Raw genomic sequence first — 25,951 nt, 5'->3', positions numbered from 1 at the left:
GCTAAACGTCGGATCCGGCAATGCTCCGAAACGACGTTTAGCTTAAGGCCGGATCCGGATCAATGCCTTTTAATGGGCATTAATTCCGGATCTGGCCTTGCGGCAAGTGTTCAGGATTTCTGGCCGGAGCAAAAAGCGCAGCATGCTGTGGTATTTTCTCCGGCCAAAAAACGTTCCGGTCCGGAACTGAAGACATCCTGATGCATCCTGAACGGATTTCACTCCATTCAGAATGCATTAGGATAATCCTGATCAGGATTCTTCCGGCATAGAGCCCCGACGACGGAACTCTATGCCGGAAGACAATAACGCAGGTGTGAAAAAGCCCTAATGCTGATGTCTGTATATGAGGACTAGAGAGGTAAGTGCAGGGAGAGGCAGAGCAATGCTGGGAGTTGTAGTTATTTAACTGGGATGTATGTTAGGGCTGAAGGGAGGGATGTTATTGACATGGAACTGTGTGCTTGAGGTGGCTGGGGGAGGGAGTGATGTTATTTACATGGGACTGTATGTTGAAAGTGGATGGTGGGGGGGAATGATGTTTATGTACATGGGACTTAATGTTTAGGCTACGTTCACACTTGCGTTTGGGGATCCGCTTGTGAGATCTGTTTCAAGGCTCTCACAAGCAGCCCCAAATGCATCAGTTTAACCCCAATGCATTCTGAATGAATGCGGATCCATTCAGAATGCATTCGTTCGGATCCGTACAGCCCCCCGTTCCGTTTTGGAGGCGGACTCCAAAATGCTGCAAGCAGCGTTTTTGTGTCCGCATGGCCTTGCGGAGCCAAACAGATCCGTCCTGACTTACAATGTAAGTAAATGGGGACGGATCTCTTTGCATTGACACAAAATGGTGCATTTGTAAACGGATCCGTCCCCCATTGACTTTCAATGTAAGTAAGGACGGATCCGTATTGGGACTTAGAAATTCAAATCTGATACAAACGAATCGGTCCTGAACGGATGCATTGGTTTGTGCAGATCTGCACGAACGCAAGTGTGAAAGTAGCCTTAGGGGTGATGTTTGCATGGAATTGTGCGTTGGAGCCGGCTGGGGAGAAGGTGATGTTATTTACATGGGACTGTATGGTGGAGAGTGGAGTATAACTGCAGGGGGCACTGCAGATCCAGGGGACATTATAGGCGGTCTTATTACTACTGGGGGCTCTATAGGAGGGTCTTATAGATCCGCCTTATTTCTACTAAGCGCACTATGAGGGCCTTATTACTACTGAGGGGTATGTAGGGAGCTTTATTACCACTGGGGGAACAATAGGCCAGGCCCCGAATGTTTTAACCTAGCGACGCCCCTGGACTAGTGAATGGGAGTCGGGAAACGGAGCTCCTTTGGGCCCGGGGCAGCTGCCCCTTTTGCCCTGCGGCAAAGACGGCCCTGGCAACGCCCCTGTTGCTCCTAGAGGCTCATTTGCATATATTAAAAACTCATTTTTGTCAGCAATGTGGGCACATATGAACATCACATATGCCAACGCAGATACCATCACAGATACCAACGCAGATGCCTTCAGCTGTCAAGAGCAGATGCAAAAGGTCAGCCAGATTGCTACAAATATGCTGACAGGTGCCCTTTAAAAATGATGACAGCCTTTACATTTTATATTAATCTCCTACTTTGCATTAGTTTGAGAAAAGCTAAAAGTGTAGAATAAATCTATGTTTTTGAGAAGTATGTCCACTTTAGTTGCTTAATATTACCATGGCATAATCATAATATCTAACGCTGACATATCAGTCACTAAAGCAGTCGGTTTCACAGCCTCCAGCAATCACCTTTCTCAGTGCCTCCTCCCGAGATCTACGTGCTATTTTGACAATGCATTTAATTTCAAGCTGTGCTAGGAGGACAGAAACTAGAAACCCATGATCATCTCATCTGAACCGACCAACAGAGTGAGACACAGGAATTCATGGTTAATAACCGAAATGATTTGAGCCATTTAATATGGCCTGCAAAAAAAAAGCTACTTTGGAAAGAAAAAATCTTACAGCATTTGAATATATCTTATACATTTTTTTGCATTTGTGCATAATTATTAATTGCAAATTAGGTTTTTACAATAAAAACAGGGCCCATCGAGAAGGCATTTAATTTATGACAAATCAGATCATATATCAAATGCTTCCTCCAGCAGTCCATGCACCAGACTGAAATCTAGTCCAGCTCATAGCTGGCGTAGATTTCAGTCATTATTTACACTGGTTTTTGGTGTAGACAATGATAAATCTGGTGGTGTCCATGGCCACGCCCAGATCCTACCGTTGCCATGTCCCCGTTTTGGAAACTGGCGAAGGCAGCATAAAATTGGCATTTCAAAGGTTGCAATTGTGACTTTTTAGCACCGGAAAACTAACATAGGAGGAAAGATAAATACACCCCAAAATCTGTAGGATTGATTCAAATTTAAGCAGCACAAAGAAAAAAAACTAAGAGGGACTGAAGGGTAGGGGCACATGTAGCACAAGCAGCTAGGCCAAAACACTTGCTGGTATGTAGTCTGACTTTAAATCGATTCAATGTTTAAAATGTTTTTTTTAATATGTGGACCACTTTTACAGGCAATCACACATTTCTCATGAGATTAGTTTATTCGTTGCTTGTAAACACAAAAAACATTTTACGCCCAAATAATGAATGTAACAGCTCTCCTTCTCTCGTGCACAGCAGGAAATCCTAGCAGAATCTGCAGCACAAATTAGCAGCTCAGTTACTACTAGCCATTCAGCTGCTTTTAAACACAGCCCCGTATATGCTAGCAATATTTTCATATTCTTCATATTCTTCATCAGCTAGCCACTTACTAGCTGTCACGAGGGTGTCAAGAACCACGCCTGACTCCGTTATACCTGGGGTCAGGAAGTCGCAGCGGTTGGCTGCGCGCTCTATGTAGTAAGATAGGGCTGTTTCCTTATGGTAGCTTTCTGGGTTTGCTTTGCAACCCTTTTTGGCTCACTCAGGGATCCGTAGCTCCTTCTCCTCTGCTGTTCCTTGTCCAGCACTCCCAACCTCCTTATATTCCCCTCTCACACTTCTCTGGTTGCCAGATATAGAGCTTCCTGCCTGGACTTCTATACTGACCCACTGGAGCTGTGTTGCTGCGTTCTCTGGTTGTTGGTCCAGAACGTTTCCCTCCGAATCCCTGTTGGACCTTTGTGGTCTGCTGTGGTCGCCCACCTGGGTTTATGTGTTTGTCTGTATTGTCTGTCCTCTCCCTGGTGTTTCCCTCTTAGTGTCAGTGGTGCGGACTAGCGATCCCACCGGCCCGTTCACTATCAAGGGCTCATTTTAAGGAAAGCCAGGGTTTAGGCACGTGATCGCCGCACGGGTGAGGAACTCGTCTAGGGATGTCAGGGCAGTCAGGTGCCAGCCGCAAGGTGAGTCAGGGGTCACCACCTTTCCCTCTCCCTTGGGCAGGGCTTTCCCTTTTCCCTCCCTGTGCGTGACGCCGGTCATTACACTAGCTCTTATGGTCTCATGTGTGCCAGTCCAGTGATCTGTTTCTTCTTGTGACTAGTGAGCCAGTATTGGATAATCACCTCTAAAACTAATAATAATCAGCTAAGTAAGTGATGACTACTGTGTCAGTTTAAGGAAATATAGGAATTGCCGTAGTTGAATGGAAATTATTAACAGATGTGTGCCAATGTAATAGGTGAGGAACTTTACCAGTCTAAATAACCTTGTCAAAGTAAAAAGTAAGCAAAAGAGAGAGAGAAAAAAAACATGCATTATTGAATTTCTTTATGTTCAGGAACATATGTAAGGGAGTACTATGGGCGGATCTCTATGTGTATGGCTATAGAAGAAGTTCCCTGAGAGCCATCTTCATCTTATGGTGCAGAGATGCCGAGCCAGGGGGGGGGGCAGAAAAATGTGACATTGAGGGGGAGAAATGTGACATGGAGGGGGTAAAATGTGACATGGAGGGGGTAAAATGTGACATGGAGGGGGTGAAATGTGACATGGAGAGGGAGAAATGTGAAATGGGGGGAGAAATGTCACATTTCTTCCCCTCGATGTCACATTTCTCCCCCTCCATGTCACATTTCTCCCCCTCCATGTCACATCACCCCCCCTATGTCACATTTCTCCGCCCTCCATGTCATATCTCCCTCTCCGTGTCACATTTCTCCCCCTCCGTGTCAAATTTCTCCCCCTCAATGTCACATTTCTCCCCCTCTATATCACATTTCTCCCCTTCCATGTCACATTTCTCCCCTTCCATGTCACATTTCTCCCCTTCCATGTCACATTTCTCCCCCTCCATGTCACATTTCTCCCCCTCCATGTCACATTTCTCCCCCTCCATGTCACATTTCTCCCCCTCCATGTCACATTTCTCCCCCTCCATGTCACATTTCTCCAACTCCATGTCACATTTCTCCCCCCTCCATGTCATGTCACCCCCTCTGTGTCACATTTCTCATCCCACCCCATGTCACATTACCCCCTCCATGTCACATTTCTCCCCCTCCATGTGACTTTTCTCCCCCTCCATGTGACTTTTCTCCCCCTCCATGTGACTTTTCTCCCCCTCCATTAACATTAACCCCTGCACAGCCACGGTCAGCGCTGAGCGCGGCACGTGCGATGTCCGTGCAGGGAGAAAACAGCCATTGGGTCCCCGCGCTGCTGTGATGTGGACCCGATGGCAGGGAAGGCAGCCCGATGCCTTCCTTAGGCATCGTGGCTGCCTTCCGGGAGAGCCTGTGAGATCCAGCCCCCTGGATCTCACAGGCAGGAAGCCATAAGTGTATTACAGTCTGTAATACACTTACAGCCAATGCATCACAATACAGAGGTATTGTAATGCATTGTAAAGGGGATCAGACCCCCAAAAGTTGAAGTCCCAGAGTGGGACAAAAAAATAAAGTAAAAACAAGGTAAAAAAATAAAGTAAAAAAAATAAAATTTTAGTTTCAAGAAAAACAAAGTGTCTTTTTCCCAAAATAAAGTAAAAAAAAGTGTAAAAAGTAGGGAACAAAAGTAGAAATCTTAGGTAACGACCAGCTCTATAAAAATATCACATGACCTAAACCCTCAGGTGAACACCGTCAAAAAATTAAATAAAAACTGTGCTAAAAAAAATCATTTTTTTGGCACAGACTTTTTTTGTCACCTTACATCAGTAAAAGTGCAACACCAAGCGATCAAGTAAACATTAGGTATCGCCGCATTCGTAACAACCTGATATATAAAAATACCACATGACCTAACCCCTCAGGTGAACACCATAAAAAATATATAAAAACGGTGTAAAAAAAGCCATTTTTTGTCACCTTACATCACAAAAAGGTTAATAGCAAGCAATCAAAAAGTCATATGCACCCCAAAATAGTACCAATCAAACCATCATCTCATCCCACAAAATTGATACCCTACCTAAGACAATCGCCCAAAAACTGAAAAAACTATGGCTCTTAGACTATGGAGACATTAAAACATGATTTTTTTTGTTTCAGAAATAATATCATTGTGTAACACTTACATAAATAAAAAGAAAGTATACATATTAGGTATTTCCACGTCCATAACAAGCTGCTCTATAAAAATATCACGTGAACTAACCCCTCAGGTGAACAACGTAAAAAAAAGTAAAATAAAACTGGTGTTAAAAAAGCCATTGTTTGTCACCGTACATCACAAAAAGTGTAATACCAAGCGATCAAAAAGTCATACACACCCCAAAATAGTACCAATCAAACCGTCATCTCATTCTGCAAAAAATGAGACCCTACCTAATACAATCGTCCAAAAAATAAAACAACTAGGGCTCTCAAAATATGGAGACACTGAAACATGATTTTTTAAAATAAAAAAATGCTGTTATTGTGTAAAACATAAATAAATTTAAAAAAGTATACACATTAGATATCGCTGCATCCGTAACAACCTGTTCTATAAAAATACCACATGATCTAACCTGCCAGATAAACATTGTAAATAAAAAATAAAAACGGTGCCAAAACAGCTATTTTTTGTTATCTTGCCTCACAAAGAGTGTAATATAGAGCTACCAAAAATCATATGTACCCTAAAATAGTACCAACAAAACTTCCACCTTATCCGGTAGTATCCAAAATTGGGTCATTTTTGGGGAGTTTCTACTCTAGGGGTGCATCAGGGGGTCTTCAAATATGACATGGCAGCTTAAAATTATCCTAGTGAAATCTGCCTTCCAAAAGCCATATGGTGTTCCTTTCCTTCTGTGCCCTGCCGTGTGCCCATAAAGTAGTTTACAACTACATATTGGGTGTTTCTGTAAACTACAGAATCAGGGCAATAGATATAAAGTTTTGTTTGGCTGTTAACCGTTGCTTTGTTAGTGGAATTTTTTTATTAAAATGGAAAATCTGCCCCTTCTTTGGAGTTTCTACTCTAGGGGTACATCAGGGGATCTTCGAATGTGACATGGCAGCTTAAAATTATCCCAGATGTTTCCGGTTCCGGCGCTGAGATGGCAGGCGAGGAGTGAGTGAGCTCCGTCCATCCCTCACCTATAGCAAGCTCCGGGCGCTTTATATCGGCAGGGGGAGAGTTGGGCTTGCTCCCCAGGCTTTCCTATCTTGCCCTGCAAGGGATCCATGGATAGATACCTGCTCCGGAGTGGTAAAAAGCAAGTTCGGAGCGGCGTCGCACAGGCCGACAGTGAGGCTACAGACAAGATGGCAGATCAAATTCCCGCGTCTCCGTCGAGCGCGGTTGAAAGTGTCATAGACGCCTTACCTGACTCGCCACTCCATGATGTATCGGAAGGGGCCAGAATAAATTACAAAGCACTGGCAATAGAAGTGGCCAGACACCTGGCACCAGACATTAAGGAGACGCTCTCTAAAACGTTGGCGGCGTCCCTACATCAGCTACATGAGACCGTGGGGCAGCACGAGGTGTGCCTAGTGGATTTAAGACAACGATGCGCTGCATTGGAAGAGGAGAACTCTAAGTCCATCCTGGCTATACAGGAGATACAGAACCATAACATCATTCTGAGAGATCGCCTGGAGGATTTAGAGAATCGTTCCCGGCGGAACAATCTGAGGCTCCTAGGCTTACCGGAAGGGGTGAAGACACAGGCCCTCAAAGAAATATGCGAACTTGACTTACCAAAGGCCCTGGGGCTGGATGGGAAGCACAAAGTTGAGCGTGCACACCGGATCGGAACGCTACCGGACCAAAGTAATTCACCAAGCCAGAGCAGCAATAATCCAACGCAGAGACCCCGTCCTGTGATCATGAGGTACCTGGATTACTGCGATAAAGAGGCGATTCTTAGAGCGTATAGAGCCAGGAGAGGCCCCTTGAGGATTAAGGGGCAGGTAATACTGTTGTTTGCGGACTATTCTGCTCAAGTAGCGAAGTTACGGAGGGAATTTAGCGGCCTTTGCTCTGCTCTGTATCGCTGTCAGATCAAATTCCAGTTGCAATATCCGGCTACGTTGAGAGTGGCCATGCCAGATGGGACCTCTGCCGTATTCAGTGACCCCTGTGTGGCGATGGAATCCTTGCAAGAATTACTTACCGCTGAAGATGCACGGGACTTAGCTGACCGGGGAAGGGGTAACTATAAGAGATGGGAGCGATCGAGGAGTCCGGAGGAGAGGCGTCTTCCTCAGAGAGACCGTGGTCGTAGAGGCGGAGAACAGCCACCTGGAAGAGGTCGAACACTACGAGCCAGTTAAGGACTAATGATAAGATTGAAGTAGTCGTCTACAACATGGTGTGGGCATAAGGGCTAGTGGGGTAATGATGTTAAATTATTTCCATTAGAACCAGGCCACTGTTTCTTTATGTGAATGTGAGGGTCACTAATGTCACATGGTAGATGCTGTATTATAATATAAAACCAGATATATGCAGAGTTGGTGGGGGGTGGGTATGCCTTGCAACTCAGAAAAAAGGAAGTTTAAAAGGAAAAATAAATAAAAGGTGATTGGGGTGCGAGGAGGAGCTGGTTAACCGTAGTTGTAGACGGGCATAGTTTGCGGTTCATTTTGAAAAGGGGGAGGGGTTCTTACTTTATCTGCTGGTGATCTGCTGTCCTAATTCCCAGGGAGATATAGTACTATAATAGGAGTTACAGATCTCATACCGGAGTGTCACTTAGGAGGCTAGGAATATGAAGATCATTTCCTGGAACGTTAAGGGCTTAAGATCACCCCAAAAGAGATGGATGGTGCTGCGTCACCTGAAAAAGGCCAACCCAGATATAGTACTACTTCAGGAAACGCACCTTGCGGCAAAAGATTTTACAAGGATGAACAAACTGTGGGTTGGGAGAGTATATGGCTCGGCCTCGGTTGATAGGAAAGCTGGAGTATTAATCCTAATTAATAGAAATTTGAACTGCCAGGTTCTAGGATCCTTCTCTGATGAAGGGGGCCGTATTATCCAAATACAGGTTGAGGTTCAGGGAACGCAATATAGTATCTATAATGTATATGGCCCCAACAAAAACAATGGGAAGTTTTTTAAAGAACTAGAAACCAATTTATTGGCTGATCCCTGCGAGAACAAAATAGTGGGGGGGGATTTCAATACAGTGGCGAGGGAGACGGAGGATAGGCAGCGTAGTGTCCCTTTGAAGGCAGTAATCAGCCACCATGATAGAGCACTGGGTAGACTGATGGAGGGGGCGGTTTTGGTTGATCCATGGCGCCAATTGCACCCGGATGAAAGATCTTATTCCTTTTATTCTCATTCGCAAGATTCGTGGTCGCGTATCGACTATGTACTGACCAGCCCTAACTTGGCGAGAAAGGTGGAAAAGGCTGCAATTGGCGACCTGGTGATATCAGATCACTCCCCAATTTGGATACAAGTGAGCGATACTTACCCCAAAGGCTCTGACTACTTATGGAGATTTCCTACTAACCTGATAACGAACGAGGATTTTACTAATAAACTGGTGGCATGGTGGGAGGAGTACATAGGTGACAACCAGGTTCATATAGATTCGCCTGAGTTATTGTGGAATGCCTCTAAAGCTGTTATGCGAGGGAAAATCATGAGTCATGTTTTTAGACTCCGGAAACAGTCTCAGGCTAAATTTGAGCAAACAAGTCTATTGGTGAGAGAATCCTACCAGGAATATAGGAGGGACTCCACAGTCATTAACAAACAAAAGTGGATAGATGCCAGGGGAGCATTTGAAGCTAATGAGAAAAATAGGGAGATACTAAATAATACTAGGCTGACGGCAACGCTGCACAAATATGGGAACAAATCTGGGCGTCTTATGGCTAACCTTGCTAAAGGTAGGAGGGCCCCTCAATTCATAACTGGTCTTAAGGGGCAAAAGGGACAAGTGGTTACTGACCCTTCTAGGATTAATTCAATGCTAGGTGAATATTACGGAGAATTATACCAGGATGCCACTAAACCTGATCTTAAGGATTCTCTTTTGGAAAAAGTCAAGATACCATGTCTTAACACAGAGCAGTTACAACTTCTTAATAGAGAGATAGGACTTGAGGAACTTCAATCTGTCATCAAGAAATTAGGCAATGCTAAAGCGCCAGGCCCAGACGGGTATCCTGGGGAATACTATAAAGTGTTATTAGGTCAGGTATCACCGATCTTATTACAATGGTATAATTTAGTATTACAGGGAAAAGCATCCCCAGATCAGGAAAATACCTCGTATATCAAGTTGCTTCCCAAGCCGGGTAAAGATCCTTTATTACCGGGGTCATACAGACCGATCTCGTTAATAAACGTGGATACCAAAATCCTATCAAAAATTGTAGCGGATCGACTGGCGGTCATATTGCCATCGCTCATTAATAAAGAACAGGTGGGATTTGTGCAGGGTCGCTCAGCGGTAACAAACCTTCGCACGGTATTAACGGTCCTTGACAGAGTTCGCCACCAACCGCGGCCCGGGGAAGCTCCAGCCATGCTCACCTTAGATGCTGAAAAGGCTTTTGACAATGTGAGATGGGCATGGCTGGAGGCAGTGCTGGATAAGATGGGGTTCTCGGGGGCGTTCAGGGTTTTTCTTACACAACTGTATAGTTTACCGAGGGCACGGATATCTACTCCAGGTTTCCTGTCCAAGCCCTTCTATCTCCAAAAAGGGACACGCCAGGGGTGCCCATTATCACCCCTTTTGTTCAACCTTTCCATTGAACCACTAGCTAGGTTCCTAAGTCAGTCGGATTTATATGAAGGAATACAGATTGGAAACCGGCCTCTGAAGGTCGCACTATTCGCGGACGACATAATGTTATTCATAGACAATCCTAGAAAACACATAGTTAACATCTTCCAGGCTCTGAACCATTTTGGCTCCTATTCGGGGTATAGATTGAATGCGTCCAAGTGCGAGATGTTGGCCTTATCTCGGAGTGATGCGAAAGGATATCAGGTACCGATGCACCTGAATATAACAAAGGCGCAAGGTAGTGTTAAGTACCTGGGCATTCGTGTTGGCAAGGACCCGCATTCGATGTATAGCTTGAATTTTCCCCCTCTTATAACCAGGATAGTGCAAGAGTTGGATAGATGGCAGGGTCTGCCACTAAACTTGGTAGGTAGGAGCCATCTCATTAAAATGATGAGCATGTCTAAGCTTTTATACCCACTTCAAACTATCCCGCTTCTTATTCATCACGCAGATATCCGATTGCTGGAAAGCAGATTCATCCGCTTTTTATGGCAGGGAAAAAGGCCTAGAATCTCACTGGATAAGCTAAAATTAAGGAAGGAGGAGGGAGGGTTGAACTTTCCTGACATCAGGGGCTATAACTTAACATGTTTAAGTAGACACATCTTAGATTGGGTAAATGAGACGAGTTATTATTCCAACTTGGCTTTGGAGCGGGACTTGGTGCGGCCCTGGAATCTGGTTGCTTTATTGCATGCTAAAAGGCCCAACTTACCAGGCCACATAAAACCTTCCCTTATAGTGAGGGACACGACGATAGCATGGAAAGCTCTTAGAACCCATTTTAATCTCCCATACCAGATATCTAAACACTTACCTTTACGGGGGAATCCGTCGTTTCGCTCTGGCAGTGAAAGTGCACTTTTCAAAGAATGGACCCTTAAGGGGCTGAATAAAATAGGGGATCTGTTTCATGAGTCAGAGGAGAGATGGGCAACGCTACAGGAATTAGGGAATAAATTGGCATTAGGACGTTCATCATTTCTGCAGTACTCTCAAATCAAGAGTTTTTGCAGGACTCTATCTAAGGACTTGTCAAGGGAATGGAGTCCCAATAATTTCGATGCATTTATTAGTGTCAAACTGAAAAGGTCACTGTCGATGTTGCATCATGTGCTGAGAGATAGATGGAGAACCAAGGATCCCAAGGGAATTTTCAAGAAATGGGCCAAAGAGTTAGAGGTGGCGGAGATCCATGAAACAGTCTGGTCAGGGATATCAGCAATGCGCAAGGCCATAATAAACGAAACATGGAGGGAAACACATGTAAAAATCCTACATCATGCTATTTACGGATTTGATATCCCAAGTTCCCCGTCTAGTCCGGGGAGGATTACAGCTTGCCCTAAATGCGGCACCCCCAAGACAAATTTATTTCATGGTTTGTGGAAATGCCCAAAGTTGAGTAGGTACTGGGAAGCAATAGGCCAGATGTTGGGGAAAATTAGCAAAGTACGTGCTGTTGTCTCGCCATCAGCAGCAATACTACATTGTGAAGCTAAGTCTCCTGAAGGTGCTCAAACCTTAGGGGAAAAGGAAGGCGATCTTTCTAACATACCATTAGTGGGCCACAAGCTATTCATGGTCGCTAAAAGGTGCTTGCTCCAGTTTTGGCTGTCAACTGAGGTCCCCGCTATTACAATGGTGGAGGACCAAATGAGGAATTTATTTCATTTGGAATGGCTGGAGGCGTTGAACTGTAAAGAGGTGCTTGGACAGCGCTTGTTTCGGACATGGAAACTGTACATTCTGTCATATGTCCCAAATACAGAGTTCATGAAAACTATGAGCCCATTCAAACTGACGGCGTGGTATTTGAAAGAAGAATTAAGGGGAGGTCTAGGCCCATTGCATGTGACCGGATGAGTTTCTACTATCAGAGCTTGCTAGAGTTCTTTTAAGGACAACAGATCTTCAGCAGATGGGGGGGGGGGGAGATCAGGGGTTGTACCAGCGTTTTGATGGAGGGGGGGGGGAGAAAATTGAAAATGAGATTCCAAATGTACTGTTTTATTTGCTTTTTACAACATTTAAATTGATGTAAGGCAATGATGTGAGAAGGATACTATTATGCCTTCAAATTGCTTGATATTTGTACCTTGCTTGTCATTATATGGAATCTCTTGAACTTAATAAAAAGATATTATAAAAAAAAAAATAAAAAAAAATTATCCCAGTGAAATCTTCTTTCCAAAAAGCATATGGCGTTCCGTTCTTCTGCGCAATGCTGTGTGTCCGTACAGCAGTTTACAACCACATATTGGGTGTTTCTGTAAACTGGTTTCTATTATGTAAGCTTTACAAAGTGACTTCAGACCTGAACTGGTCCTCAAAAAGTAGGTTTTGCTTAGATTTGCTTCTGAACTTCGAAGCCTTCTAACGTCCCCAAAAAAATAAAATGACATTCACGAAATGATCCAAATATGAAGTAGACATATGGGGAATGTAAATTAGTACCTATTTTTGGAGTTATTACTATCTATTATAAAAGTAGAGAAATAGACATTTGGAAATTTGCTAATTTTTCTAAATTTTTGGTAAATTTGGTATTTTTTTATAAATAAAAATTACATTTTTTACTCAATTTTACCACTGTCATGAAGTACAATATGTGACGAGAAAACAATCTCAGAATGGCCTGGATAAGTAAAAGCGTTTTAAAGTTATTACCACGTAAAGTGACACATGTCAGATTTGCTAAAAATGGCCTGGGCAGAAAGGTGAAAAATGGCTTGGTCCTGAAAGGGTTAATGGGGGTCCAAGTACTGAGACCCCTCTCAATCGGTAAAACAAAGAGTTAGAAATGCTCACTCTCTCTCCTTGCCTCTAAAGATGGACTCACAGTGGGACATTTTGCTTTGCCAGTCTTGATTTCCTCCAGCAGGCTGTGTACCATAGTAAAATCTATGGTAGCCTCCTAGCTGTCGTAGACTTCTGTCTACATTCACGCCAGAAAACTGGTGTGAATGAAGATAAATGTGCCAGGTCCGCTGACCCGGCTTCAACCTCTCCCTCGCAACCCCCCTCTTCGGAAAGTGGCCAAGGCGGAGTAGAACTGCCACTTGCAACAACATTTTGTCACAGTGGCATTTAAAAAGTCACAAACACTGGATTTTTGAACTTTTTTACACCAGAAAACTGCGATGGAGGAAGTGATAAATATCCCCATAGCCTTTCTATTGATCCATCTTCAGCTGCGAGGAGACACAGCATTGTGTGAGCACTTCTCCGCAAAACACATACGGACGTGTGAATGGACCCTTAACAGGAATGATAAATAGGGCGCTACCAGCATCCTGGCTACTTACCAGGCCCTACTGAATTACCTGGCAGTACGGACACCGGAAACCTTTACATTCTGTTCTCACCACCACCATCTGACCGCGGGCCCATTGGCTTCTCTTATGGCCCAAAATAAGGGGCACACAAGTATACATTCATTTTAGCCATAGATGTACTTATATGTGAGGTGTCTTCGGTAAGCGCGAATTCCTATAAGGCTGGCGGTAGTATGTGAATGCAGTATATGCCTGATATCATCTTGTGGTTGCTCTGTACTAATGGTGATGACTTATACGACAATGGTGGAGTGTTTTATATTATGGTGTTTAGTGTTTTTCATCTTCAAATACCTAGCAAGTGTATTATCCATATATTTATCTAAGAAGTTAAAGAGAGTCCCCTGATAAGCCATTATATTTGATAGGCGAGACGTGTTGGAACAGTGACAGTATGTGACTATTGTGATTTAATACATTCTTGAGTAACATCTGGGACATATATATATATCAATATAAATTAGTAGAGTACAGTATTTGACTATCCTTCTATTTGATATTGACTATCCTACCCTGTATAGTTTTTTTTTTACATATAGGGCTTTGACATATGTGGGCCTATCGGCTCTTTTATTTTAGTTTTTTTCACATCAGCACTTTGATTAATTTTAAATGGTGGTGGATATCTATCACTATGTCAAGGAAAGGCTTAGGGCATATAGGAGGTTCCTGATACGGGATCGCCCCTATCCGGGTGACCATTCCTTTCTAGGCAGGGCACTACGCATAGGAAAGGTTTAGGACCTCAATATTCTTTCTCCTTCCCAGTGCCCTGACTTTGTTTATAGTTTTTGCACATTTGGGTATTTTTGAAAATATCTAATAAAGTCTGAGTCTTAATGGTGGCGGTCTGTGATTTACCTACCATGAAGGTAAGGTCTTCATGAATGTTATTCTTGAAAGTTGCTTTTAGAAATTACCGGTACTTATAGGGTATACTATAATTTCATATTCATTTGTTTTGTTTTAGAGCTATGTCCCATTTGCAGGTGAAACTCAAAAAATTAGAATACCGTGCAAAAGTCCATTTATTTCAGGAATGCAAATTAAAAGGAAATGCATTAATGCAGCTTAAAATTAGAATTTTGCGAAAAGGTTCAATATTCTAGGCTCAAAGTGCCACATTCTAGTCAGCTAATTAATCCATACCCCCTGAGCAAAGGGTACCTGAGATTGTGACTTTGGGGTTTCATAAGCTGTAAGCCATAATCATCCAAATTATAACAAATAAAGGCTTGAAATATCTCGCTTTGCATGTAATGAGTCTATCTCATATGTTAGTTTCACCTTTTAAGTTGCATTACTGAAATAAATGAACTTTGCACGATATTCAAATTTTTCAAGTTTCACCTGTACACAGCAGTAATACATTTTAGGATGATGTTGTGCCCTTTAGATGTTTGTTCTTGTTTAGCTAGAAACGTATTTCCAGAGAAAAAGCAATTTTCAGCTCAGACTTTAATTTTCTGCATTTTCTACTATCTATCTATAGGTTTCTGTTTGGTAAAGATAGTGACACAAAGGGTGCTGAACTCCTCATTTTCACAGAGTCGCTCACAAAGACAGCATTTATTTGTAATGGAAAAATTAAACAGGTCTGGACAGGATGAGACAAACACAAGCCTAATATTCTCTCAGAGGAGCGGAATGAAAAAATGGAGGCTGTGAAAGAAAAAAGTAGATAGATAGTTTACCTTCAGATATATGACAAGAAATCATTTTCACCAGGCCTACATTCCTTGCTATTTCTGATAAAACTGGACCCTACTGGTTACCAATATAGATGCTGCATTCAACCTAAGGCACAGCACAGGGCTACTAAAGAAGGTGCTAATCCTAAGGACATTTAAGCACAAGAGTATAAAATAATAGACCACTGACATGACATGAATTTCTAAAGAGACAACCGAAGGCAGAAAACCTGTTTATTTTCTAAATCTCAATAGGTTCAACATTCTGTGCTAATTAAATTCTTAAGGGGTTGTCCCCTTAAACAACTTAGCTGAATAATCAGCGGGGGTCCAAACGTTGGGGCCCTGCTGATCACAAGAACTGCTCCCCGTTTGAATAGAGTGTGCATACATGCTCACCACTCAATTCAACTCTATGGGATTACCGAAAATAGCCGAATATGATCCCACTTTAACACAGTGACACCTTTTTGAAAGGGCCATCCAAAATTGCATTGAAAAGTGTTCTTTGTAGGGGGGTCTTCTCAAAGAAGAAGGCCAGCATGCATAATATTGTGGAATTGAAAACCAATAACAAGATATCTGGTCTGGAAAGAGGGTGGTCTTCCAAAAAAAGATGGAGGTCTTTTAGGTTCTGCTGTATACAATGAAATATAACTTAGGCTAACTGTAGAGGGAAGTGCCAGGTGGGCATATATGTATGGATATATTTATATATATGTACGGTACATACGCCCCATTGTTGGTATGTATATAAATATCAATATATGTATATGATACCGGTGGGGTGGGTCCCAGTGTGTTTCTGTGTATATATAAATATATATAAAAGAGAAAAAAGAGGACTGCACTCCAAATTGTGATTCCTCGTATGAGCTGAAACGTCGCAAGATTTGCCATACTATGGGTGAATAAAACAGCTTGGATTTTCATCACAATTTGGAGTGCAGTCCTCTTTTTTTCTCTTTTATACTATTGGGGATTGCCGTCACCCCCTTTTGGACTTTGCACCCATTCTCAGGTTGGTGCTCCCATTGGACTTTCTCTCTTTTTATAAATATATATATATATATCCATAGAAAAGGTCAGGCAGCACTCCTGTAGTTATACAGCTGTAGCTGTGTGGTGCCAGCGGTGGTCCCTCGATTCAGGACTTTAAACAGCAAAGAAAATCCGCAGCACTCCTTGCTGTGGTTACCGCATGTAACCACAGCAAGGAGTGCTGCGGATTTTCTTTGCTATATATATATACAGATGGGTTGTGTGTTTGTATGTATATATATATATATATATATATATATATACTTATATGCCCCATGTATACTTGTAATTGTGGGCCCAGTTGTGTATTATATACAATCAGGTCCATAAATATTGGGACATCGACACAATTCTAACATTTTTGGCTCTATACACCACCACAATGGATTTGAAATGAAACAAACCAGATGTGCTTTAACTGCAGACTGTCGGCTTTAATTTGAGGGTATTTACATCCAAATCAGGTGAACGGTGTAGGAATTACAACAGGTTGCATATGTGCTGCCCGCTGCTTCCATAGAAGTGAATGGGAGCACACCGCGCACGCATGGCCCCTGCTTCCATTCATTTCTATGGGGCAGACGGAAATAGCCGAGATCAAAAGAGATCCTCTGCCTTTTGTTAAACATCTCCAGCAGTGCGCCCTCTGTTCATTTCCCCGCTCCGTTCTCATTGTAGGTGAAGGTCCCAGAGGTGGGACCCGCACCTATCAGAAAATGGGGGCATATCCTAGTGATATGCCCCCACTGTCTGAGATGGTAAAACCCCTCTAACCCTTCCCTACCTCCTAGAACCTCTGCATTAACCCCTGCAATATTATACCCACTGCCACCAATATATCAATTACAGATTATTAACCCTTCCCTCCCCCTGCTAGCAATATTATACACTGCCACCAATATATCATTTACCCTTGCCACAATACCATTAACCCCTGCATTCCCACTGCCATCAATATCCCCTACCATTTACCCCTGCAATTCCTGCCCATTAACCCCTGCATTTTGATTAACTCTTGCAGTGCCATATACTCGTAGGGACAGTGTGTGGCCAGGTGGGTGGGAGCTGCTGTTATTAACGTGTGTGTGTGTGTGTGTAAGTATATTTTTAGGTAGAGTTTGGGGTGGAATTGTGTAATATAAGGTATTGTGTATAGTGTAGTTAGGTGTATTGTAGTGTTGTTAATATAGTACTGTGTGTGATTATAAGTATATATTTTTATATGTCCATTTATATAAATATATATATAGTTATAGTGTAGTTATATAGTATAGTATTCCTCCCCCCCCCCCCCCCCAATTCCTTCAGGGGCGGGGGACGGGACGGGACACTGAATGCATCGCAAGGGGTGGGGGGGGGGGAACATGGGACTGGGGGATAAAAGTGAGTTAGTTTAAATTATATCAAATGTTAATGATTATTTTCTTGTTTTTTTCTTCTGTTACTTTCTTGTATATTAATAAAGTTGTTGAATTAATAAAAAGAAAGGCAAAGAAAGTTCACAAACGACAAAAGTTCACTGTTAATACCAGTTCTATGAATATAAAAAAACATGGATAAATAAATATAGTAATAATTAGACTGTAGACCTGTTATTGTGTAATAAATACATTATTTGTTCATAGTACAGCGTATAGTCATTTATTGTAGTAGTTGCCGCCAAGGTAGTAGTTTGCATGTAGTTCAGTTCAAAGTAAATGCAACAAAAAGTTAGTTAGTTTAGTATTTTATAGTATAAATAGGCGGAGTTATCAATAGACGATTCACACCTATTTCTGTCATGGAACCATAAACCAGACGTACAACAAGAGATAAGTGGAAATAAGAAGGCTTTATTGAAAATCAAGCTGTAAGGCAAAAGTCCAAACGGATGGCTAAACCGAAGCAGGGTCTTGCGAAGCCAGAGGTCAGGAACCAGAAGGGTAGTCAGACGAAGCCTGGATCAGGAACCAGCAGGGTAGTCAGACGAAGCCTGGATCAGGAACCAGCAGGGTAGTCAGACGAAGCCAGGATCAGGAACCAGAAGCAGCAGCAGTCTTAGAAGCATGTGAACACAGGAGGACCAAGCAAGGAACTGAAGCCACAGACCTCCTATATATATGAGCTAGGCATCCAGCTCCTCCCAGTGGGAAGGAGAAGCCGCAGGGTGGGAGGCTACAAGAAACCCAGAAACCAAGATGGCCGCCAGCACATGTCAAACGAAGGAGAACAGCAAGAAGGTAAGACCATGACAGTACCTCCCCCTCAAGGGCCCCTCCTCCGCGGAGTAAAGAACGGTTTCTGAGGGAAGCGTGCGTGGAAGGCTCGGAGCAAGGCAGGAGCATGGACATCTGCGGAGGGAACCCAGGAACGCTCCTCTGGACCATAACCACGCCAATGGACCAAAAACTGCACCCGACCGCGGACCAGGCGTGAGTCCAGGATATTGCTCACCTCATACTCCTCACGATTGCCCACTTGGACCGGACGAGGCCGAGGAACCGAGGAAGTGAAACGATTACACACCAGTGGCTTCAACAGGGAGACATGAAACACGTTGGAGATCCGCATGCCAGGAGGAAGCGCAAGGGCATAGGCTACCGGGTTTACCCTGCGAAGCACTCGGAAGGGACCAACAAAGCGAGGCGCCAGCTTGGGAGTGGGCACTCGAAGGTTGAGGTTGCGGGTGGACAACCATACGCGGTCTCCGACCTGGTAGGAAGGAGCGGGCGCTCGTCTGCGATCAGCCTGGAGTCTCTGGCGCTGCGCAGAGACCTCAAGGGACCTCTGGATCTGTACCCAAGAAGCACGTAGGACGGAAAGGTGATCCTCCACAGCCGGAATATCCTGGGGAGAGAATACCTCTGGTAACACGGCAGGTTGGAACCCATAATTGGCCATGAAGGGAGACGTCCCAGAGGAAGAGTTCACCGCCGCGTTCCTGGCAAACTCAGCCCAAGGCAGGAGGTCAACCCAATTGTCTTGGTGATCGGAGACATAGCAACGAAGGAATTGCTCCAAGGCCTGATTGGATCGTTCTGCGGCCCCATTGGACTGAGGGTGGTAGGCCGAGGAGAAAGAGAGATGAATCCCCAACTGGGAGCAAAAGGCGCGCCAGAACCTGGACACAAACTGACTCCCCCGATCCGACACAATCTCCTTGGGCAAACCGTGCAACCGGAAGACCTCCCTGGCAAAAATCGAGGCCAACTCTTGTGCAGAGGGTAACTTCTTGAGAGGAACACAGTGGCACATTATGGAAAACCGATCCACAATCATGAGAATGACCGTATGGCCTCGGGATGCAGGGAGGTCCACAATGAAATCCATCCCCAGGTGTGACCATGGACGCTCCCCGGTGGCTATGGGTTGCAAAAGGCCCAACGGAAGGTGCCGAGGGGACTTACTCTGGGCACAAACGGAGCATGCCGCTACATATGCGGCGATGTCGGAACGTAGAGAAGGCCACCAGAACAGACGTGAAACAGCCCAGGACAGCTGATTCTTTCCAGGATGCCCCGCGGCCTTGGAGTTATGGTAGGTTCGCAACAACCGAGTGCGCAACTCCTCAGGCACAAAACATCTGCCGTTGGGTCTCCCAGAGGGAGCACCAGATTGAGCCGCCAAAATCTGCTCACCCAGGGGAGAGGTCAGGCTGGTGCGAATGGCGGCCAGGATCTGATTCGGAGGTATGACCGAAGTCGGAATCGACTCCTCCCCGGACAGCTCGGAGTACTGCCGTGATAAGGCATCCGCTCTGATGTTCTTGGAACCGGGTAGGTAGGAGACCACGTAATTAAAACGTGACAAGAACAGAGCCCATCTGGCCTGACGTGGTGTCAATCTCTTGGCCTCAGAGAGGTAGGTCAGATTCTTGTGGTCCGTCAGGATGAGAACCGGAACCACCGAGCCCTCGAGCAAGTGCCTCCATTCTTTAAGGGCCTGCACGATGGCCAATAACTCCCTGTCACCAATCTGATAGTTGCACTCCGCGGAAGACAGTTTCCGGGAGTAAAACCCACAAGGAAGCAGAGGACCCTCTGGTGTTCTACGCTGAGACAGAAGGGCGCCTACTCCCGTCTCAGACGCGTCCACCTCGAGGACAAAAGGCAACCCAGGGTTGGGATGCGACAGAATCGGAGCCGACACAAAGGCGGACTTTAGAGCCTCAAAAGCTCGGATGGCCTCGAGCGGCCAGATCTGGGGATTACTGCCCTTCCTGGTCAGATCCGTGAGAGGCTTGGCTAGCATGGAAAAGTCCCTGATGAACCTCCGATAATAATTGGCGAAGCCCAAAAAGCGCTGCAGGGCACGAAGACCACTGGGCTGGGGCCACTGTAAGACAGCCGAAACCTTCTCAGGATCCATGGAGAACCCCTCAGCGGAAATGATGTAACCTAAGAAGGTTACCTGGGATCGGTGAAATTCGCATTTCTCAAGCTTACCGAACAGCTTGTTCTCTCGTAACCGTTGCAACACTCGTCTGACATCCAGAATGTGGGCCTCCATGGATTCAGAATATACCAAGATGTCATCCAAATAGACCACCACACACTGCTGCAACAGGTCACGGAAAACATCGTTGATGAATTCCTGGAAGACTGCGGGCGCATTGCACAACCCAAAGGGCATAACCAAGGATTCATAGTGACCGGTCCTGGTGTTAAACGCGGTCTTCCACTCATCGCCCGCCTTGATCCTTACCAGGTTATATGCCGCCCTCAGGTCGAGTTTGGTAAAGACCGTGGCCCCTTTGAGGCGATCGAACAGCTCGGAAATCAAGGGTATCGGGTAAGCGTTCTTGATCGTGATGCGATTGAGACCCCTGTAATCGATGCAAGGCCTCAACTCACCGCCCTTCTTTTTCACAAAGAAAAATCCAGCCCCTGCCGGGGACGAGGATTTGCGAATGTGTCCGCGTGAAAGCGCCTCCCTCACGTACTCCTCCATGGCCTCATTCTCCGCTACCGACAGTGGATAGACTTTGCCACGAGGAGGATCGGCACCAGATTGTAACTCTATGGCACAATCGTATGAGCGGTGCGGAGGTAGGGCAACCGCACGCACCTTATCGAATACATCCCGGTACTCCTCGTATTCAGGAGGCAACAGAGAGTCCGAGGAAGTACACAGCAACTTGACAGGCCCATGGATGCAACTAGCCCCACACTGCGGTGACCACGAGAGGATCTCGGCCGATCTCCAATCGAAAGTCGGATTATGCTTCTGGAGCCAGGGGTACCCCAAGACCACCGAGTAGTGTGGAGACGAAATAACCTGGAGACAGACCGACTCTCTGTGAACGGCACCAATGGCCATCCCCACTGGAAGGGTCTCCTGAGTCACGTGTGGCGGCAGAAGGGGTCTGCCGTCTATCGCCTCAAGAGCCAGTGGGGAACCTCGAGGCTGCAGAGGAATGGAATTGGCGGCAGCGAACACACTATCAATGAACAAACCACCAGCACCAGAGTCCACCAACGCCTGGGTCGTCACCGAGCCCCCGACCCAGGAGAGGACAACAGTAATCAGTGGTTTGTCAACACGGGAAACCGGGGACGAGGAGACTCCACCCAAGATCTGCCCCCGACAGGATCTCAGGTGCGAGCGTTTCCCGGACGGTTCGGGCATGCCAACCGAAAATGCCCACCGAGACCACAGTACATGCATTGGCCCTCGCGTCTCCGGAGTACCCTCTCCCCCTCGGACAGGCGAGCAAACCCCAGCTGCATGGGTTCACCCCCAGACAAGTCATCCCCAGGAGGCGTGGGAGGAGAGGGAGGCACGGGTGGGACAGCAAACGTAGGCGCCAATCTGTTAGAAGACCTCCGCAGGCTCTCCTTAAAGGAAGGTCTCTCCCTGAGTCTGGTGTCAATCAAAATCAGGAAAGAAATAAGAGACTCGAGCTCCACTGGTAGGTCCTTAGCTGCAACCTCATCCTTCAAGGCATCCGAGAGACCATGAGAGAAAGCAGCGACCAGAGCCTCATTATTCCAGCCCACCTCTGCTGCCAGGGTACGAAACTCAATGGCGTATTCAGCTACGGATCGTGAACCCTGTCTGATGGACATAAGGAGCTTCGCAGCAGAGGCAGCACGAGCCGGCACATCGAATACCTTCCGAAGAGAAGCAACAAAACCGGAAAACTCGGCAACCACCGGATTGTTGTTCTCCCATAAAGGGCTGGCCCAGGCGAAGGCCTTGTCCGAGAGCAGCGAGATCAAGAAGCCCACCTTTGATCTCTCAGTAGGAAAGGCATGTGGCAGCAACTCGAAATAAATACCCACCTGGTTAAGGAAACCTCGGCACTGAGTTGGCTCTCCCCCAAAGCGCTGTGGAAGGGGGGCAGAACCGGTCATACCCCGAAACACCGCAGGTGCAGCAACAGGTGTCGGGGTAGACTCTGGCGCAACAACCGGAGCGGCAGTAGGAGCGGGCCCAGGAGCGACAACCGACCCATCGGCAACGGAAGCTAAATGAGCCGTGCGTTCAAGCAGGGTTTGCAACGCCACAGCGAACCGACCCAACAGGTGATCCTGCTGATCAAGTCTGGCAACCAGCGTAGGTAGCGAGGATGGCCCTGTACCGTCAGAATTCATGGCTTGGTCCTAATGTCATGGAACCATGAACCAGACGTACAACAAGAGATAAGTGGAAATAAGAAGGCTTTATTGAAAATCAAGCTGTAAGGCAAAAGTCCAAACGGATGGCTAAACCGAAGCAGGGTCTTGCGAAGCCAGAGGTCAGGAACCAGAAGGGTAGTCAGACGAAGCCTGGATCAGGAACCAGCAGGGTAGTCAGACGAAGCCTGGATCAGGAACCAGCAGGGTAGTCAGACGAAGCCAGGATCAGGAACCAGAAGCAGCAGCAGTCTTAGAAGCATGTGAACACAGGAGGACCAAGCAAGGAACTGAAGCCACAGACCTCCTATATATATGAGCTAGGCATCCAGCTCCTCCCAGTGGGAAGGAGAAGCCGCAGGGTGGGAGGCTACAAGAAACCCAGAAACCAAGATGGCCGCCAGCACATGTCAAACGAAGGAGAACAGCAAGAAGGTAAGACCATGACAATTTCTGAATATTAATTATTGATATTAACCAAAATATTAATAATTAATATTTCCTTTAACACTAACCATACACATTAGATTGCTGCCAGCCACTACTTGAACCCAACTTCCTTAATTCGTGTTGGGATGGGTCGAGGATGCATTTTTATTTCAGTGGATAAAAGGGATTAAGTTGCTGTCAGAAACAAACAATTAGGTATTTTAAAGAAAATCTATCACCAGATTTATTCTGCCCTCTCTCAAGGAAACATAAAGTAATGACAAGCACCCTGATTATAATGGTGTTACTTGTCAATATGCAATCGTTTTTATAAAATTGCATTTCATCAAGCCATGTGTGAGTCGTGAGGCTCTGGTGCAGTGGAGTTGGTAGTGTAAAAAAAGAACGTGTCTTAAAATATACCTTTAATGTTAAAGTAATGGGTATTGGTACAAACAGTACCTATTAACTAACAACACGTGATGTAGTCCTCTAAGGGAAGATATATTTAAATGGCAACGGGGAAAATAAATAATCAAGGGAAAAGAGAAAGGAGGATGATCAGGGGACCACAGGGGATACTATCCCTGTAATGCCCTAGTCTATCCTCAGCCCAGGGTTGCCCCCTAGTGGTGAAGGTTCCCTGTCCCCGTGCCTAATCCTAGAGTATCCCTGTTAAAACCCTATAGATAGGGGATGTAACAAATGAAATTAGATAAATAAGGAGATATTTCACAAAATATAAATCTATAGATAATGTTAGGTGCACCGCAGATAATCATACACCAACACTTTCTCAAATTGTTACAGAGGGGTTACCCACAGGGTCTTTTGAGGGATGCTTTCAGACATGCGGAGTCAAGTAACAGGGAAAATTAAAAGACGGAAAAGATAATAAATTAATTTGTCTGATATCCACATTTGACACAGCTAATAAGGAAGTTTTATCCACCCTTCGTACCTACTGGCCTATCCTCACCATGGACCCCGAACTTAATGGTGCCATCAATGTATACCCTCAGGTTACCTACCGGAAGGGTAGAAGCCTTCAGGATCGTTTGGTCCATAGCCACTATGTGGGTCCCAAAAACGAGGGTAGTTGGTTAGATAGAAAACCAACGGGGATGTTCAGGTGTGGCCTCTGCAAAGCTTGTAATTATATCAAGAAAACAAAAACTGTGATATGTTCAACCACGCAAAGATCTTATAACATCAGGGATTTTATTAATTGCAGGTCTATGGGTGTCATTTATATTTGCCAGTGTACTTGCCCAAAAGATTATATCGGCAAAACCAAGAGAGAGCTCAGGAGAAGAATATGTGAGCATATTAATGACATTGTCAAATTGAACAATACCCCTGTGGCCCACCACATCAATGAACATCACAATGGAGATTTGAAATCTATCTCCTTTGCGGCCCCCTCTCCGAGAAAAGGCGACTGGGATAGAAAAATCTTGCAAAAGGAGACGGAGTGGATCTACCGTTTCCGTTCCCAATCACCTGGTGGCTTAAACGAAAGACTTACATTCACTTGCTTCATCTGACTTAAAAACGTATATATGATTGTGTCGTGCCTGGTAAATCTTATGATCAGCTAATATTCACCCTCAGTCATTGGGATGAATGACCCGTAACTGGTTTCATCGATGCGAAAAGCATCATATTCTAATAGGCAATATTATATTGATTCGCCTTATCTTAGGTGTAAGTACTAAATATTATACCCCCTCGGAATCTTGAGGGTATTTTGGTATCTTGGTATCTTAATTATACTAATAATGCTTTATTATAAATCGTGTTCTGATTCTAATCCTTACATCCCCCAGTTATTTTAGGCCTTCATGAGGACACTGTATTCATTATGCAGTGTCTACCTGAGTAATCCTATAAGGCAGCTCCTTCTTCCCCCAATACCTGACACAGCATCTCTGGTTTCAGTCATGCGCACTAACTGCGCCTCCCTGGGACCTTCGGTTCGCATGTAATTACTCGATACGCTCCACGGTGCGTTCCATAGCACCGGAAGTGGCGTGCGGACACGTGATGCGTTCCACAGGTGCGTTCCACGGCACCAGAAGTGACACATGCGGCGTCCGGACCTCAGTGTAGCGGCGGGAAAAATAAATTATATATAGGTAGGAATAGGCCTGGCAGCTCCCCAGCTCTCCTGGAACATTGGGCTATCAATTACTTGGCATCATCATGTATGGCACTGTTTGGGTGACACTTATTTTTGACGTTTTTAGGATATCATTAATTCAGCCAAGATCAATGTTTCCTTGCATCTAGACGGGGAGTTAAGTAAAAATCTATTTTACCATTATTATGTTTTTTTATCCTTTTCACCCCCTGATGATCCTTGTCTTAGGTGAATCGCGTAGGGTTTTTTTTGTTTGAGAAAGTGTTGGTGTATGATTATCTGTGGTGCACCTAACATTATCTATATATTTATATTTTGTGAAATATCTCCTTATTTATCTAATTTCATTTGTTACATCCCCTATCTATAGGGTTTTAACAGAGATACTATAGGATTAGGCACGGGGACAGGGAACCTCCACCACCAGGGGGCAACCCTGGGCTGAGGATAGATTAGGGCATTACAGGGATAGTATACCCTGTGGTCCCCTGATCATCCTCCTTTCTCTTTTCCCTTGATTATTTAT

This window comes from Bufo gargarizans, chromosome 3 (assembly GCF_014858855.1).
Source record: "Bufo gargarizans isolate SCDJY-AF-19 chromosome 3, ASM1485885v1, whole genome shotgun sequence".
NCBI classification, from domain to species: Eukaryota; Metazoa; Chordata; class Amphibia; order Anura; family Bufonidae; genus Bufo; species Bufo gargarizans.
Note: the sequence above shows the minus strand (reverse complement) of the source record.